The sequence below is a fragment of the Petaurus breviceps genome, unplaced genomic scaffold (assembly GCF_028583685.1).
Source record: "Petaurus breviceps papuanus isolate PSGF00001 unplaced genomic scaffold, PetGlider_PUasm1.0 90650, whole genome shotgun sequence".
NCBI lineage: Eukaryota > Metazoa > Chordata > Mammalia > Diprotodontia > Petauridae > Petaurus > Petaurus breviceps.
In genome coordinates, this window is record NW_027187299.1 from 7,385,846 (window position 1) to 7,400,824 (window position 14,979).

At 40.8% G+C, this 14,979-nt stretch overlaps 1 long non-coding RNA gene across 1 annotated transcript; it reads left to right on the forward strand.

Annotated features, from left to right (window-relative positions):
- Positions 1-9,545: 9,545 nt before the first annotated feature.
- LOC138143594 (uncharacterized) lies at positions 9,546-12,708 on the forward strand. Its single transcript, XR_011163740.1, has 3 exons — positions 9,546-9,673; positions 9,821-9,900; positions 12,593-12,708. It is a non-coding gene; the product is annotated as an uncharacterized lncRNA (long non-coding RNA).
- Positions 12,709-14,979: the final 2,271 nt, after the last annotated feature.

A 14,979-nucleotide genomic window follows, 5' to 3' on the forward strand; every position in this document is an offset into this window, starting at 1 on the left:
TATGTTCAGAAGTGAAAAGTCCCTCACATTACTTTCCATATAGGCTCTCTCATTTTTGGCAGTATCAGGCATTGCAATAAAAAGCAAGAAAAAACATTCTTACATTAGCATAACTAGTTGAAGAATAATTTCTCCACTGATTGGGCCTTTATTAGAGTCAATTGGTGGAATGTGCTATTAGTCTAGGCTAAATACTTTCAGAGAATGAATTTCCTGTGCTTTCCCACATTGGTCTCTACCCCCCAGCTTTCCCACCATTAGGCCTCTACCTCTCCCCTTCCTCCCCACCTGGCTTCCTGATTTTCCATGATGCTCAGTGTTTGTAGACAGCTACACTTCTTTTCCTGTATTGGTCTGAAGCTACTACAAGGCTGATAATTCTGTTCTTCAAAGGAGGGAATTAAAGTACTATCTTTGTCTTTGTTCACTCTCAAAGAAAACACTGAGCTGGTTAGTAGGGGTTGAACAACAAGATGTTCACAATGCCAATGTGGTGCCTTAATGTGAAACACTCCCTGACCTCTGCATCATGAAATTCCCCCATTTTTTTGTTAGTGAGGTTGTCTTGATCTTTGTGACAGTTTTCTTCCTTTGTCTCTACTCCCAATAATTCATATGTTCCTGCTGGCTTTCTTTATTGTCTTTTATTTTTCCTTGTGTTAAATTTGGGGACTTAAGTTATTCCTATTTACTGTTTGTTGTTTTTGATCTATACATGTTTTTCTGCTAGGAACAATATCAAAGGAAATTTGATTTTTCCTTTGGTAAGAAAGCAAAATATGATTTAGTATTTGAACTCAATAAGTTGTACCATATAGTTCACCCCAAAGGAAAACACCCATGGCATGCTTATCTGATAATGTGTCTCAGGTGGAATTCATGGCTTTGGATAATTATTGCTATTGTCTGGCAGATGAATGAAATTGACATTCTGAGCTCAAAGAAAAGCATATTCATTCAAATGCCTCTAGATGCCTCTAGAGTTCCCTTCAAATCAGATGAAAGCATTCTTCCTCTTTTCAAATTGCTCAAGGACTTTGCTTAGCAAATTTTGTCTTGTGTCATATCTTTTTATACATGTGATGTCCTCCCTCTTAGAGTGAAAGCTGGTTGAGGGCAGTGACTATGCCAATTTTTATTTTTTCATCTTTAGTACTCATTCTAGTATTTTGTATAAAGGGGGGATTTAATAAGTGTTTGTTGAATTAAATTGAGCCAGCTACTCCTTTCTCTTGCAAAATCTGGAGAGAGAGAAAAAGAGACAGAGAGGGGGAGATAGAGAAAGTGAGAGAGACACAGAGAGAGAGAGAGAGACAGAGAGGGGGGGAGGGAGGGAATAGGAGAGGGAAAGAAAAAGGGAGTGGGAAGAGGGAGAGGGAGAATGGGGAGGAGGAAAGAAGGAGATAGAGAGGGAGGGAGAAGGAGAGAGAGAAGGAAAGGAAGAGGGAGAGGGAGAGAAATGCCTTGTCCCATTTCCCTTATTGGCTAGTACTTTGCTCCTGTGCCCAGTTTTTCTCTGTTCTATCACAAATGCCTCGAGGGGGTGGCCATTTCCCATCGAGGTTACTGTCAGCAAAACTAGCCAACACATCAGCCCACCCTGACATTATATGTAACATTTCATACTTAACTTCAGACCCGTGGTTTCTTCTCTGTGGGGATGTCCTATTATGGGAAACTCCCTCCACCCATGCAGATCAACAACTTGATTGTAACTTGTCTTAAAGAGTTGCCTGAGATATTGAGAGGTGGCAATGTGCCCACAGCTAGTATATGTGAACCACAACTCTCTGACTTCTAGGCCAACCCTTTATCCACTAAGCCATATTATCTCTCAATCGATCAATCAATCAAAAAATAATGATTAAATACCTACTATGTGCCAGGTACTATACTAGGCACTGGGACATAAATACAATGAATGCCATAAAATATTTGAAAAGAATTTATATTCTAATGGAGGAGAAAATAATTGAGGTAACCAAATAGCTCAGTGGATAGAGCACTGTGTCTGGAGTCAGGAGAATCTGAGTTCAAATCCAGCCTCAGATGTTTAGTAACTATGTGACCTTGGTCAGATCACTTGATCTCTGTCTGCCTCAGATTCCTCAACTGTAAAATTGGGGTAATAATGGCATCTACTTAACAGAATTGTTGTGAGGATCAAATTGTTGTGCTGGGTTTTCCCATACCCCCTACCTCAAGGAAGTTAGCTGACTGCCAGGTCAGCTCTGCCCTCCCCTACTGGGTCTCCACCCTTTCTCGTCAGCTCACCTTCTTAGAAGTAGACGGGCTTCTGGGTCAGGCACAGGAGTTTCAAGGTGTGTACTGACCAGTCACTGCTTACATAAGGACCCCTTTATAAGCTGAAGTTTTGCCCCAGAATGGGCCTGTTGTTGGCTGCTGCTACTGCTATTGATGTACCTGGGATATGTGGTAGTAACTGCTCAGCCAGCCATGTGGCCTGATCAGCCAACGTGGCATTTTAATAAAAGGTCCATTCTAAAATTATTACTTGGGTCTTGCTCGCATTAATCAAGGTACAGCAAAATGAGATAATACTTGCAAAGTGCTTAGCCTGACACATAGTAGGTGCCTCATAAATGCGTGTTCCCTCCCCCTTTAGCTTCCTCATCTATGTAAAGTAAGAAGGTTGGAGTGGATGAGCCCTGAGGATCCAGCCAGTGCTAAAATCCTCTGATCCTTTCAGAGGGCTCTTGTGTTGGGAGGAGGAAGGCAGGGGTGGCAGGGTGGCAGAGACTTTGCTTCTATTGTCCTCTGGTCCATCTTAAGGTGTGTCATCTCACTCTGCATTTTCTCCAAACTCCAGGAAACAAAACATAAAGGAGCAAAGCTCCCAGCCCATTTCAGGACCTTGGCACGTTTCCCCCAAGTGCTTCTTTCAAGCTAGGCTGAAAATGACCATAAAGGTGATTATGGCACTTTTCCCTCTGCTCTCTAAACATTTTTCTCTCTCCAGATAATGTTTTGGAAATAGGCCAAAAGCCAATGTGGAGTATATAAAGGGAATGGGATCCTTGGCACATTTGCATTCCAAGGATGCCTATATGGGCTTCTCACATCTTTAAAAATAGTTTCCCCCTCCTTCTCCCCAAATATATGCCCTTACTTTGAAGATGAGATGCAAAGTGAAGATGAAAAGTGAATTAGAAAGAGTCAGGTGAGGAATGTCCTCACCCACTGCACCATGCCCAGGGTACAGTCCATGAATTCATTTTTAGGTTCCATTTTAAATAATTTTCCTCCCACCAGTTAAGTCCTCTGGCATTTCCTGGTTCCCTAAAATATATTTCATCCCAGGATATCTTTTAGCTAAATAGAATGTGCTATAAGAGCTGATTAGGGGTGTTTCAGAATGGTAAATTAAAATTTATTTCTGCTTTTAAAGGCTCCTCTCCAGCCCATTATTATGAGGTTAATGGAAGCATTCAGCCTATAAATACAGGATTAACTCAATTCTTACTTGAGTTTTGCAGTTCACCTTTAACAAAGTCTTCAAGTCTGGCTCAGCTAAACCTGACAGTGATAAGAGGGAGAAGTTTTAGCACATGGATCTCCTGGAAAGAGCTAAAAAAAAAATCCAACACATAAACCAAAAAGCAAAAATGAATTTTAAAAACTGTTCCTAGAATTCAAAAACTTTCTTCTCTCTCATCTCTCTCTCCCTCCCCCCCTCTTCCTCTCTCCACTCCTTCCTTCCTTCCTTCCTTCCTTCCTTCCTTCCTTTTCTCTCTCAGCCTCCCTCTTCCTCCATTCTTCCCTTCCTATTTCCTCCCTTCTTTTTCTTTTCCTTATTTCTTTTTTCTTTCATTCCCTATATTCCTTTGTTACATGGTCTTATATATACTAGAACTCAGTAAATTTTTGTTGAATTTTATTGAATTTCTTTTTTCTTGTATAACAAGCCCTGATCAATAGCCCCAGTCAACTACCTTGTACATGATGTGAATTGAGGCATACTGAAAGTCTATTATTTCTTTCACAGCCTCCCCTTATACCCTCTGTCAAAAAATTCTCTCCCATTTGTCTTACCTGCAGCACCTTCAAATTCCCATAGTACATATTTCTTTGTGTTACTGCATTTTTTGAGACAGCATGTTATAGAGCTGACTTCAGAGTCAGAAAGACCTGAGTCAAGTCTCACTTTTGATGGGCATGCTGGATGTGTGACACTAAGCAAATCACCTAACCTCTCTGTGGCCTAGGCAACTCTGTAAGACCATAGGTTGCAGAAAACGTACCATCTTTATCGATAGTTTTCTTATTTGAGAATTCCTTACACCAATAAAATCACAGGTCTGGTACCTATCTTACAGCACTGGAGGCCTCCATTAAAATGTTCTTGTTAATGGGGAAATAGCAATATTTTAGCCCATTATCATCAGTTAATATATCAAATTTGGGTATCAAATCAGCTAAACAATCAATTGAAGGAATGAGGTGCTGGGTCCATCCATTTTGACAGTGGGAATGGGTCTGGAAGCATCTGTTGTATGGGGAGTTGCCCACAGAGAACAAAAGGAAAATTTAGTGCTTTGTTTTCCTCTTCTTCCTCTTTTGTTTTCTTTTTGTTAAATCTTTATTGTAACGAGTGAATCTCTGGGAGACAGGAGGGGAACAGACACTAGGGGAAATTGAGGTGTGTAAAATCAAGAAATAATATTACAAATCTATTCTTTTTAAAGGAAAACTCAATGTGATATTGTGGGCAGCATGAGAACCTTGGAGGCTGGAATGGGGGAGAGAGAAAAGCACCAGCCAAGAGAAATTTCAGAAATGGATAAAGATAACAAACTTTACTTCTATCACAGTTTTTCATAGAGTCCCAGATCTGTCATAGCTCACTATTCATAGCAGGTAAACTGAGGTAATAGAGGATGTCATCATGTCATCACCTTCATTAGCCTGTATGATAGGGTTATTGAACTGTGGATCACAGGATTATGTGTTGAAAATATGGGTAATAAATGAACTCTTAAAAATGTTCAATTCGATGAAACAAAGATTTACTATGTACTATTTGTACTATATGTACAAAGATTTACATAGTACTATGTACAAGGCATTGTGCTAAGAATTGAGTATACAAAAGAAATACAATCTTTACTGTGGAGGCATTTATAGCAATAAAGGCTCTAAGGTTTGCAAAGCACTTTACATATTTATCCTACTTGAACTAACATTACAGCCATCCTCTGAGTTGGGTGCTACGATCATTCCCATTTTGTAGATGAGGAAACTGTTAGCGACTTGTAGAGAGTTGTGGAGGTAGTAAGTGTTGGAGGCAGGATTTAAACCTTGTCTTAAAGACTAGTAGTCTAATTATTATACCACCTTCTAATGGAAATACAACATGAACACAAAGAAGTGTGATACAAGAGAGAATGTGGAAGATCCAGAACAAAGGGGCCCAGCCAAGCCTCAGCCTTGGATCACTCCTGCCATTCATCATCACCTTTACTCCTGGATACATCCTGCAGAGTGAAATCATGCAAATGTTCTGATGGGGTTCACTACAAATTTATGTTACACAATTTCACCTGGGCCCTCACTGCTGCTAGGCAATCCTTCTATACTTCCCTTATTAACTCATTATTCCACTATCCACAGCAGATTCTTCTAAACCTTTTCATCCCTCCTTAGAACTCCTATGACTCCCCTTTTTCCCATTTCTCAGCCAAGAAACTTGCCTCATATTTTACCAAAAAAAATTGTGCACCGGCACCAGAGTCAGGAGGACCCAAGTTTGGTTCCGGCCGCAGACACTTAACACCCACACAAAAAAAACTAGCTGTGTAACCTTGGCAAGTTACTTAACCCCAATTGCCCTCCAAAAAGCAAAAAAAAAAAATTCTTGATACTTCCTCATCTCCTGTCAGAGATACCTTCTGCCACTCTCTCCTCTATCACCCTGTCTCACATGATGAAGTGACCTTACTCCTTACCAAGACTAACTCCTTTCCTTATTCAAGCAATCCTACTCCATCCTATCTCCTCCAGAAGATTTCCCCCTCTGTCATTTCCACTTCCACTATTACTACTCTGGTGTAAGTTGTAATCACCTCATGCCTAGATTACTACAATACCCTGTTGTTGACTCTGTCTAACTCAAGACTCTCCACACTCCAATCCATTCAGCCACCAAGATGATTTTCCTAAAGCACAAGTGTGGCCATGTCACCCCCCCCCCCCCCCCAATAAACTCCAGGAGCTTCCTATTGCCTCCAGGAACAAATACCAAAAGTACTGCTTGGCATTAAAAGCCCTTCATAACCTAGACCTCACCTACCTTTCTAGTTTTCTTATACCTTCCTCCTCAGCATGCACGCTTTGATCTGGTGACACTGGTTTCCTGGATGTTCTATGAACAAGACACTCCATCTCTTAAGTCTGGGTGCTTTCTCTAGCTGTCCCCTGTGCCTGAACACTCTCCTTCCTCTGCTCCAACTACTGACCTCCCTGGTTCCCTGTAAGTTCCAACTTGAATCCCATCTTTTACAGAAAGTCTTTCCCAATCCCTCTTAATTCAAGTGCCTTTCCTCTGTTAATTATTTCCAATTTATCCTGTATAAAGCTTGCTCTGTATATATTTATTTGCATGTTGTCTCCCCAATTAGCTTGTGATCTCTTAAAAAACAGGGACTATCTTTTGTCTCTTTTTGTATCACCAATGCTTATCACAGTGCCTTAAATAAATGCTTATTGATTGATTGATTATTCTTGAAGATCATGACTTTCTTCTTGCAGCCCAAGATCACCTCAGCTTTTTTGTTCATCATAGCACACAGTTGATTCATGCATTTTCATAAGCCCCAAAGTCTTTTTTCAATTGAACTGTTGTCTAACCATGCCTCCCCCACTCCACACTTATGAAATTCATCTTTGGAAACTAAGTGTAAGACTCTACATTCATCCCTAAATCTCATGCAATTAAAGTCAGCCCAGTGTTCTAGTCTGTTAAGATCTTTTTGGATTCTGACTTTGTCATACAGCATGTTGGTTATTCCTTTAAATTTTGTGTCATGCAAGTTATATATTTAATTGCTTGAAAAAATTTGTTTTGTCTTTATAAATTAGATGTATATCCTTTTTTCCAAGAAAAAAAATTTAATTAGAAAGGTATCTAAAAAATTAGGTAATGAAAGAAATTGGGCTATTTGGATGCTAATTATGCAGTTAATTTATCACGCGGGTCCTTTACTTAGAGCAGGCAACATGGTAGGATGGAGAGATCAGCAGACTAGGAATTGGAAGAACTGGTCAGTAGTGCCAGGCCTGCCACTTATGTTATGGGACTGTTGTGTTGTTGATCGACCTGGGAGAACCTTCTTCACCTGTTACTCCCAGTCTCTAGATGCTCTTATTGGCTCATCGCCCTTATCTTACTGAAAATTCTCCTCTTCCTCTTAATCCAGATGTGTTCACATATCATTTAGATTCCATATAAGTAGTAAAGAACAAGGACTAATTCCTTAAAATAGCAAACATGGTGGTATTAAGGGAAAATATCAACAGTAGCACCCGCACCATTCATGGTCCAAGCAAGCCACTTCCTCTCCTCCCAGTTTCCCAGAAAAGTGAGGTTAGGAATCTAGTTTCTTTTTTGCTATCGCATTACCCTTGTCTGAAATGGGAAAATTAGTCAGCCAATGTCTCCTCAGAAACCCAGCTGTAGTCCCTCCATGCAACAGGAAGAGAGAGATTGCTCAGACCATCACTGAACTTTCTAGGAAAGCTGGCAATAGCTCTTTGGAATGTCATGAGGGGATAGATTCAGGAACCAGACAATTCATGGAATTTTCTGCAATGGCTTCCTGGTAGGGTGGGGCTCTTGGAAATCTCAGGCTCCTTCCCTCCTAAAATATAGTTCCATCATGCAGGAGAGGAAGAATAAGCAGACAAATATAAACAGCTAGCATTTATATAATGCTTTAAGTTTTACAAAGTCAAAAAAAGGGGGGGGGGCAGCTAGGTGGCACAGTGAAAAGAGCACCAGCCCTGGAGTCAGGAGGACCTGGGTTCAAACCTGACCTCAGACACTTGACACTTAACCAGCTGTGTGACCTTGGCAAGTCACTTAACCCCAATTGCCTTGCCTTTCGCCCCTCCACCCCAAAAAAGATTTACGAAGCATTATATATTATATTTTCATTATATTTATATATCTATATATATTATGTTTATATGTTATCTTATTTGATCTGCATAACCCTGGGAGGTAAGTACTATTATTATCCTCATTTTACAGATGAGGAAATTGAGGCACAAAAAGGTTCAGTGACTTACCCAATATCACATAACTAGTTAGTAAGTATCGGAGGCTACATCTGAACTCAAGACTTCCTTGTCCAGGGCAACTATTGAGCAATGTAGCTTGTCTCTTCACCCTTCATGTTCTTAAGCCTAACCCAGAGGGGCACAGATAGTAAGTCTTCCAGCTCTGTGCTGACATTGGTCTCTTCACATCAATGCCTTGGCAACCTTTTCCTCCTTCCAACTAAACCACAGAACTGGCCTTTCTCTCACTAAGATGCCATAAATCAATCCCTCTAATTAGATTTCACATTAAGGGCTATATCCCTACCTTTTACACTTTGATCAGTCTGGACAGTGTTCTACTATCACTAATAGCTAGCAAGAACTTAACATATATCATTTCATTTGATTTCATGGCAGCCCTACTATTATTGTCCTCATATTACAGATGAGGAAACTGAGGCAGAGGGTGCTTAAGGGATTTGCCTAGATTTGCCACATAACTAGTGGATATTTGAAATGAGATTCAAATCCAGATCTTGTTAACTCCAAATACAACAATCCGTCTACCCCACTACACCAAGGGAGCAGGGGCAGGAGAAATACATCTAAGAAACTTGAAGGTCACATGCAAACTGGATTCTCTAGGTCTTAATTCCTTCATATGCAAAAAGAGGATATTACGGGTGGCTAGGGGGCACACCGGCCTGGAGTCAGGAGGACCTGAGTTCAAATCTAGCCTGTGTGGCCTTGGGCAAGTCACTTAGCCCCAAATGCCCTACCTTCCCCTCTCCAAAAAGAAAAAAAGAAAGGATATTAATACTGGCACAAAATAGGGTCACTGTGAAGGAAACACTTTGTAAAGTGTTACATACAAGTTGCTATTTGCTCCTTCTCCCTCCACCCTGCGCATTGGCTCATGACCCAAGGGGGATGTGTTCAGGCAAGGCATTGTAAATCTGTCCTGCCAACTCCTCCTTAGCTGTTCTGGTAAAAGGTTGGGTGGGGGAGGAGGTTCAAACCACTGGTTCACATGAATTTTTTGGATTATTTAAGGATTTCATTTATTTCTCCATCTCCTGTCTCCGATTACCATGAGTAATCAAAAATTGGCCAGCTGTCTCTTCTCCGGCTCTCACCGCTCAATAATGAAATGGTGTGCTAGTTATCTCCCTTCACAGTGGCTGGAGCTCTTCTCTGACTCTCTCTTCCCACCCCATCCCCCTCTTTGCAATTACAGCCGGGATCCTGGGCTGCCTTTCAGAGCTTTCACAGGGATGCCTCTGAGATGACCAGAACTCTCAGACTTCCCCACCAACTCTGACCAAGTCCCTAATTCTCAGTTAAAACTTTGGGACAGTGGGAACATTTTGCTTGACCTTTTTACTTATTCTTGGTGAGGTTTAGAGGATGATGAAGTTTTGTAGACTGACTGCCCCCTTGTTTAAAGCCTCCCCTTTCCCCCTAATGGAGAATGATTTCCAGATGCTTTAATAATTCATATTTTATTGCTTCCTTGACAGTTTCTTCTCTTCCTCCATAGCAAGGCTGATCCAGAGTTGCAGAACATATACCATTGGAAGAGGGAGGAAATAGGAAGATTGAAGAGAAAGAAATGTAGAGGTTTGTTTTTTTTTTTTTTAATATAATTGTTATTCCAAAGCTTGGCTGAGCTGCAGCTCTTTAAATTGGTAAGTGGTTATATGGTGTATTGGATGGCTAGGGACCTGAATTTTCCTCTAAGTTTTATCTTCAACTAATGGTTCAGTCTTAAGCAAACTATTTCATATATATATATGAAATTGGGATTAAGTGACTTGCCCAAGGTCACACAGCCAGTAAGTGTTAAGTGTCTGGGGTCAGATTTAAATTCAGGTCCTCCTGACTCCAGGGCCTGTGCTCTATTCACTTCTCCACCTAGCTGCCCCTATTTCATCTTTCTAAGCCATAATTTTCCCATCTTTGAAATGGGCATAAATAGTATGGTCCAGGCAATGTTAAAGTGAAATGGAAAAGATCACTGGATCAGGTCAGAAGATATGAGCTCAAATTCTCCCTTTATCACTTACTCTGTGTGTTGTCATTCAGATATTCACTCATATCTGACTCTTCATGACCCCATAGGCCATAGCAGCCCAGGCTATCCTCCACTATATCCTGAAGTCTGTCCAAGCTCATGTTCATTGTTTCCACGATATTATCTATACATCTCATCCTCTGCGATCCCCTTCTTCTTTTGCCTTTAATCTTTCCCAATATCAGGGTCTTTTTCTAATGAGTCCTGTCTTCTCACTATGTGGCCAAAATGTTTAAGCTTCAGCTTCAGAATTTGACCTTCCATCCAATAATTTGAATGAATTTCTTTAAGTATTAATTGATTTCATCTTGCTGTCCAGCGGACTCCTCAAGTCTTCTTCACACCACAATTGGAAAGCACTGATTCTGTGGCATTCAGCTTTCCTTATAGTCCAACTCTCATAGCCATACATCATTACTAGAAAACCCACAGCTTTGACTATACAGACTTTTTTGGCAAGGCGATGTCTCTGCTTTTTAGCATGCTGTCCCCATTTGCCAGAGCTTTCCTTCCAAAGAGCAAGTGTCTTTTAATTTCATGACTGCAGTTGCCATCTGCAGTGATCTTTGAGCCCAATGGACAAATCAACTAAACTCTCTGGGACTCAGTTTTCTCCTATGTAAAATGAGGAAATTGGACCAGATGGCCTCTAAACTCCCTTTCGGTTCTCACCCTATGATCCCAAGAATAAAGGTCCATCTGCCTCAGAGCAATGCTGTAAGGAGGTCTCCTCCAGAGATCTGACCCACACTCATGGTTTCAGCCATGACCTCTACGTGGATGACCTCCAGCTTCATAGTTGTGGCTCTGACCTCTTTCCTAAGCATCCATGTTTCACATTTCCGGCTACTTGCTGGCCACTACAAATCCATCCTTTTTTCTCTAAAACCAATGTCCTCTTCTGCCTTTCCTATTTATGCTACCATATGGGGTATTCAGGGAGAGCTAGCACCTCCGGTGTGAGGGCTTGCCAAGACCTTTTGCAGGGCTGCTCATCTCTCGTTTGATGTCTACCTGTCACCCAACTCTCACCTATGGCTCTGGGTAGCCGTAAAATGCGTAGTGGCCACATCCCAGTAAAACTCTCTTGGCAGGCTCTACCTGCCAAGTTTCAATGGGTTTCAAGCCCATTGGTGAGTCAGGGGGATGTCTACCCCAAGCATGTGAAGATTTGCCCTGGCAGAATGGGAGGATGTCCCAATGGCCACGAAGGCGGCTGAAGAAGGTGCTGTGAGGCTCTTAGAGCTTAGTCGGATGTCAAAGACGCCAAGGTCATCCACTGCATCCTGGGCCATTGCCAGTCATCTTGACTTTTGTCATTGAACTTCAGTGGCTCTGGAGGAGAGAGGGAGGCCGCAGATTTTGTGCAGCTCTGCGTCGTTTAAATCCGACTCACACACAAGTCAAGACATCACCACTGACGTCATTGTTCCTCTTCCACAACAAAGGGTGAGCAGTAACCTCACCAGCAGCCCCAGTGCACCAGGCAGCCAGGCTGGAAACTTTCAATGGCATTTTTGTCCCCTTTTCTCTCTTGCCCTCTATAGCTAACCAGTCCCATCACATTCCCTTTCTTGTTGGCCCAGTGGATAGAGAGTCAGGCACAGCATCAGGAAGACCTGAATTCAGATTTAGCCTCAGACACTTACTAGCTGTGTGACCCTTGGCAAGTCATTATACCGCTGTTTGCCTCAGTTTCCTTATCTGTAAAATGAAAGTCATACGAGCACCCACATTTTAGGGTTGTTTTGTGGGTCAAAGGAGATGATATTTGTAAAGCACTTAGCACTGTGCCCAACACATAATAGAGGCCATATGAATGTTAGCTATGACTGCTGTTGTCATTGCTGTTACATGTATCTACCCATCCCTTCCTTTCCATTCTTACTACCACCTCCATATTTCATATCCTCAGGGCTTTGTACCTGGAGTACTAGAAGAGAGCCCTTGCTAGTATTCCAGACTCCCAACTATTCATTTTCAGATCCATACCATGCTTCCCCACAATATTATCTCATTATCTCAAAGATCATTGATTCTATAGTTGTGGTGTCCTTCCACCAAAACAAAGTGTAGCCCCTTCACAGTCTTAAATAGACAATCTTTTTAATCTGTTCTTTTTAAAAAATAAATCATCACCTGGTGGTCAGCCTTTTGGTATTGAGCATTTCCATGCTTAGCTAGGTTTATCTTTGTATAATTTCTTTTGATTCAATGAGTACTTATTATTTGTGCCAGACACTCCATTAGGAGCTGGGGATAGGAATCTAAAAACAGACGCAGCTAGATGGTGGGGTAGATAGAGCAATGGACCTGCAGTCAGAAGACCTGAGTGCAAATCCAGCCTCAAACACACTGGCCGTGTGATCCTAGGTAAGTCATTTAATCTCTATCTGCCTCAATTTCCTGTGTGTAAAATACAAAAGTACATACCTTCTTGGGAAAGCATTTTGCAAACCGTAAAGAACCATACAAATCTGAGCAAATTATATATATATAAATCTATACAAATTATAAAAACAAAGTGTTCTGTCCCTAAGGAACTTATTGTCTACTGGAGGAAACAACATGGACACAATTAATGGAGGGCACTAGTAACTGATGGGGGATTGGAAGAGGGAGATCAGTCAAGGCATCCTAGGGGGAGTGTACTTGAGCTGAGCCTTGAAGGGCACTAAGGATTCAAAGAGGAAAAGATGAGGGGAGTGGGCTTTCCAGGCATGCAAGGCAGTCTGCACAACAGCACAGGAGTGGGAGAAGGAATGTCATACACGGGAATAGCAAGCAGTCCAGTTTGGTTGGAATGTGGAGTATAAGGTCAAGTATTGTGAAATCAAGATGGGTTGAAGCCATATTGTGAAATATGCCAAATAAAGGAGTTTATATTTTATCCAAAAATCAGTAGAGACTCATTGAAGCTTCTTGAGCAGGATAGGGTCCAACTTAGTCGGATTTTGAGGAATATCAGTTCAATGGCTATGTGGAAGGAAGAATTAGAGAAGAAAAGAGACTGGAGGTAGGTAGAACAATAATGGTAATATCACAAAAGTCCAGGTGAGAGGAGATAAAGGCCTGAATTAGGGTTGAAAGAAAAGGAAATATGGGAGGTAGGACAAATAAGATTTGTCAACTAGGTTATCACTTGGCCTATACTTGGCCTATCATTGAATCATTCCCAGAATTGTAGGATATTTACTTTAGCCTTTGAAAATCCAAGGTCTGTGCCTTTATGAGTCATCTGCATAGGACTTCAGTAGAGACACTAACCTTTCTAAAATATCACTTTGCACAGGCCACCCTTCAGGGGTTCTCCTTTGCTTATAAAATAAAATACAAACCCTTTAGTCTGGTATTTAAGGCTTTTTTGGAGGAAAAAAGAAAGTGACAGTCTAAGGCAAAGTAACAGAAGAATTGATAAGCTTTGGGGAGAATTTAGTATCCTGTGGAAATGGAACCACAGCAGGGATTATGAAATGGCGATCTCCAATTTTATATGCAATCTTCTTTCTGAGTACTGTGTATATGGAAATGCTCTTGGGTATTTTTTTTACATTTTAGTTCAGAAAAAAATAATTTTAAAGAAACAGTTACAGAAACTCATCAGAACTTGATGACATCTCCAAGCTCAAGGGTCACAGGATTTTTAAGGCTACAGAGATCCCTCTGACTGGCTAAAAGTTCCAAGTACTGTTTGCTGTCAGGAACCTGTGGCTTGTGAACCAAGGATGAGCATGTGTGTCTCTTATCCAACAACCAGCCCTTTCAATGTTCTGCATGGTTCCCCAATCCTAAAATGTGGGTACTATTATGACTCTCATTTTACAGATGAAGAAACTGAGGCAAACGGAGGTTAAAAAATTGAATGGAAAGAAATAGACAAAGAATCCTGATGAAGATTCATAAGAAAGGACCAAAAAAGTATAATATTTTAAGCACTGAAATTAATTAATGAAAATATAAATAGTTCCTAAGCAAGATTAATAATTTTTTGATGTTTTAGTTCAGAATAATATATTATATATAATATACATTATATATATATATATATTTAAGAAATGGAGCTATAGAACCCATCAGTATATAGTGTATAACAGAAAGAATTCTGGATTTGGAAAGAGGTCTGGCTTGGAATTTGGGCTTTTTTACTTGATAGCTCTGTGATTGTAAATTCCCCGACATTAATGATTTTCCCTTATAGAATCTTCCTGCTTGAAGGGGTCTTCCTGATCGTTTAGCCTGTCTTTTCCCACCACTACCTCGCTCCCCCCCCAGTTTCACAGATTTGCCAAGAGCTCTAAGAAATGAAGTGGGGCATCCTTATCCTTTGCCAGCAGAAATATCATTGTCATTACCAAACTGAATCAATGGATGTTGGCGAGATGTCAAAGTTAAGTGAAAAAATTTCAGAGGGCAATCTGATAGTAATACATTAAATGTTATAAAAATAATCATACCCTTTGACCCAGTAATTCCACTGTTGACAATATTCCTTGAAAGAATTTTGCTTCATCATCTGTAAAATGGGACTCATAATACCTTTATTACCTGAGTCTTGGGCTTAAATGAGATAGTACACAGTGTTCCCAAAGTCTTTGGGCAATGTTAAGTTTTAATATGTTTACAAC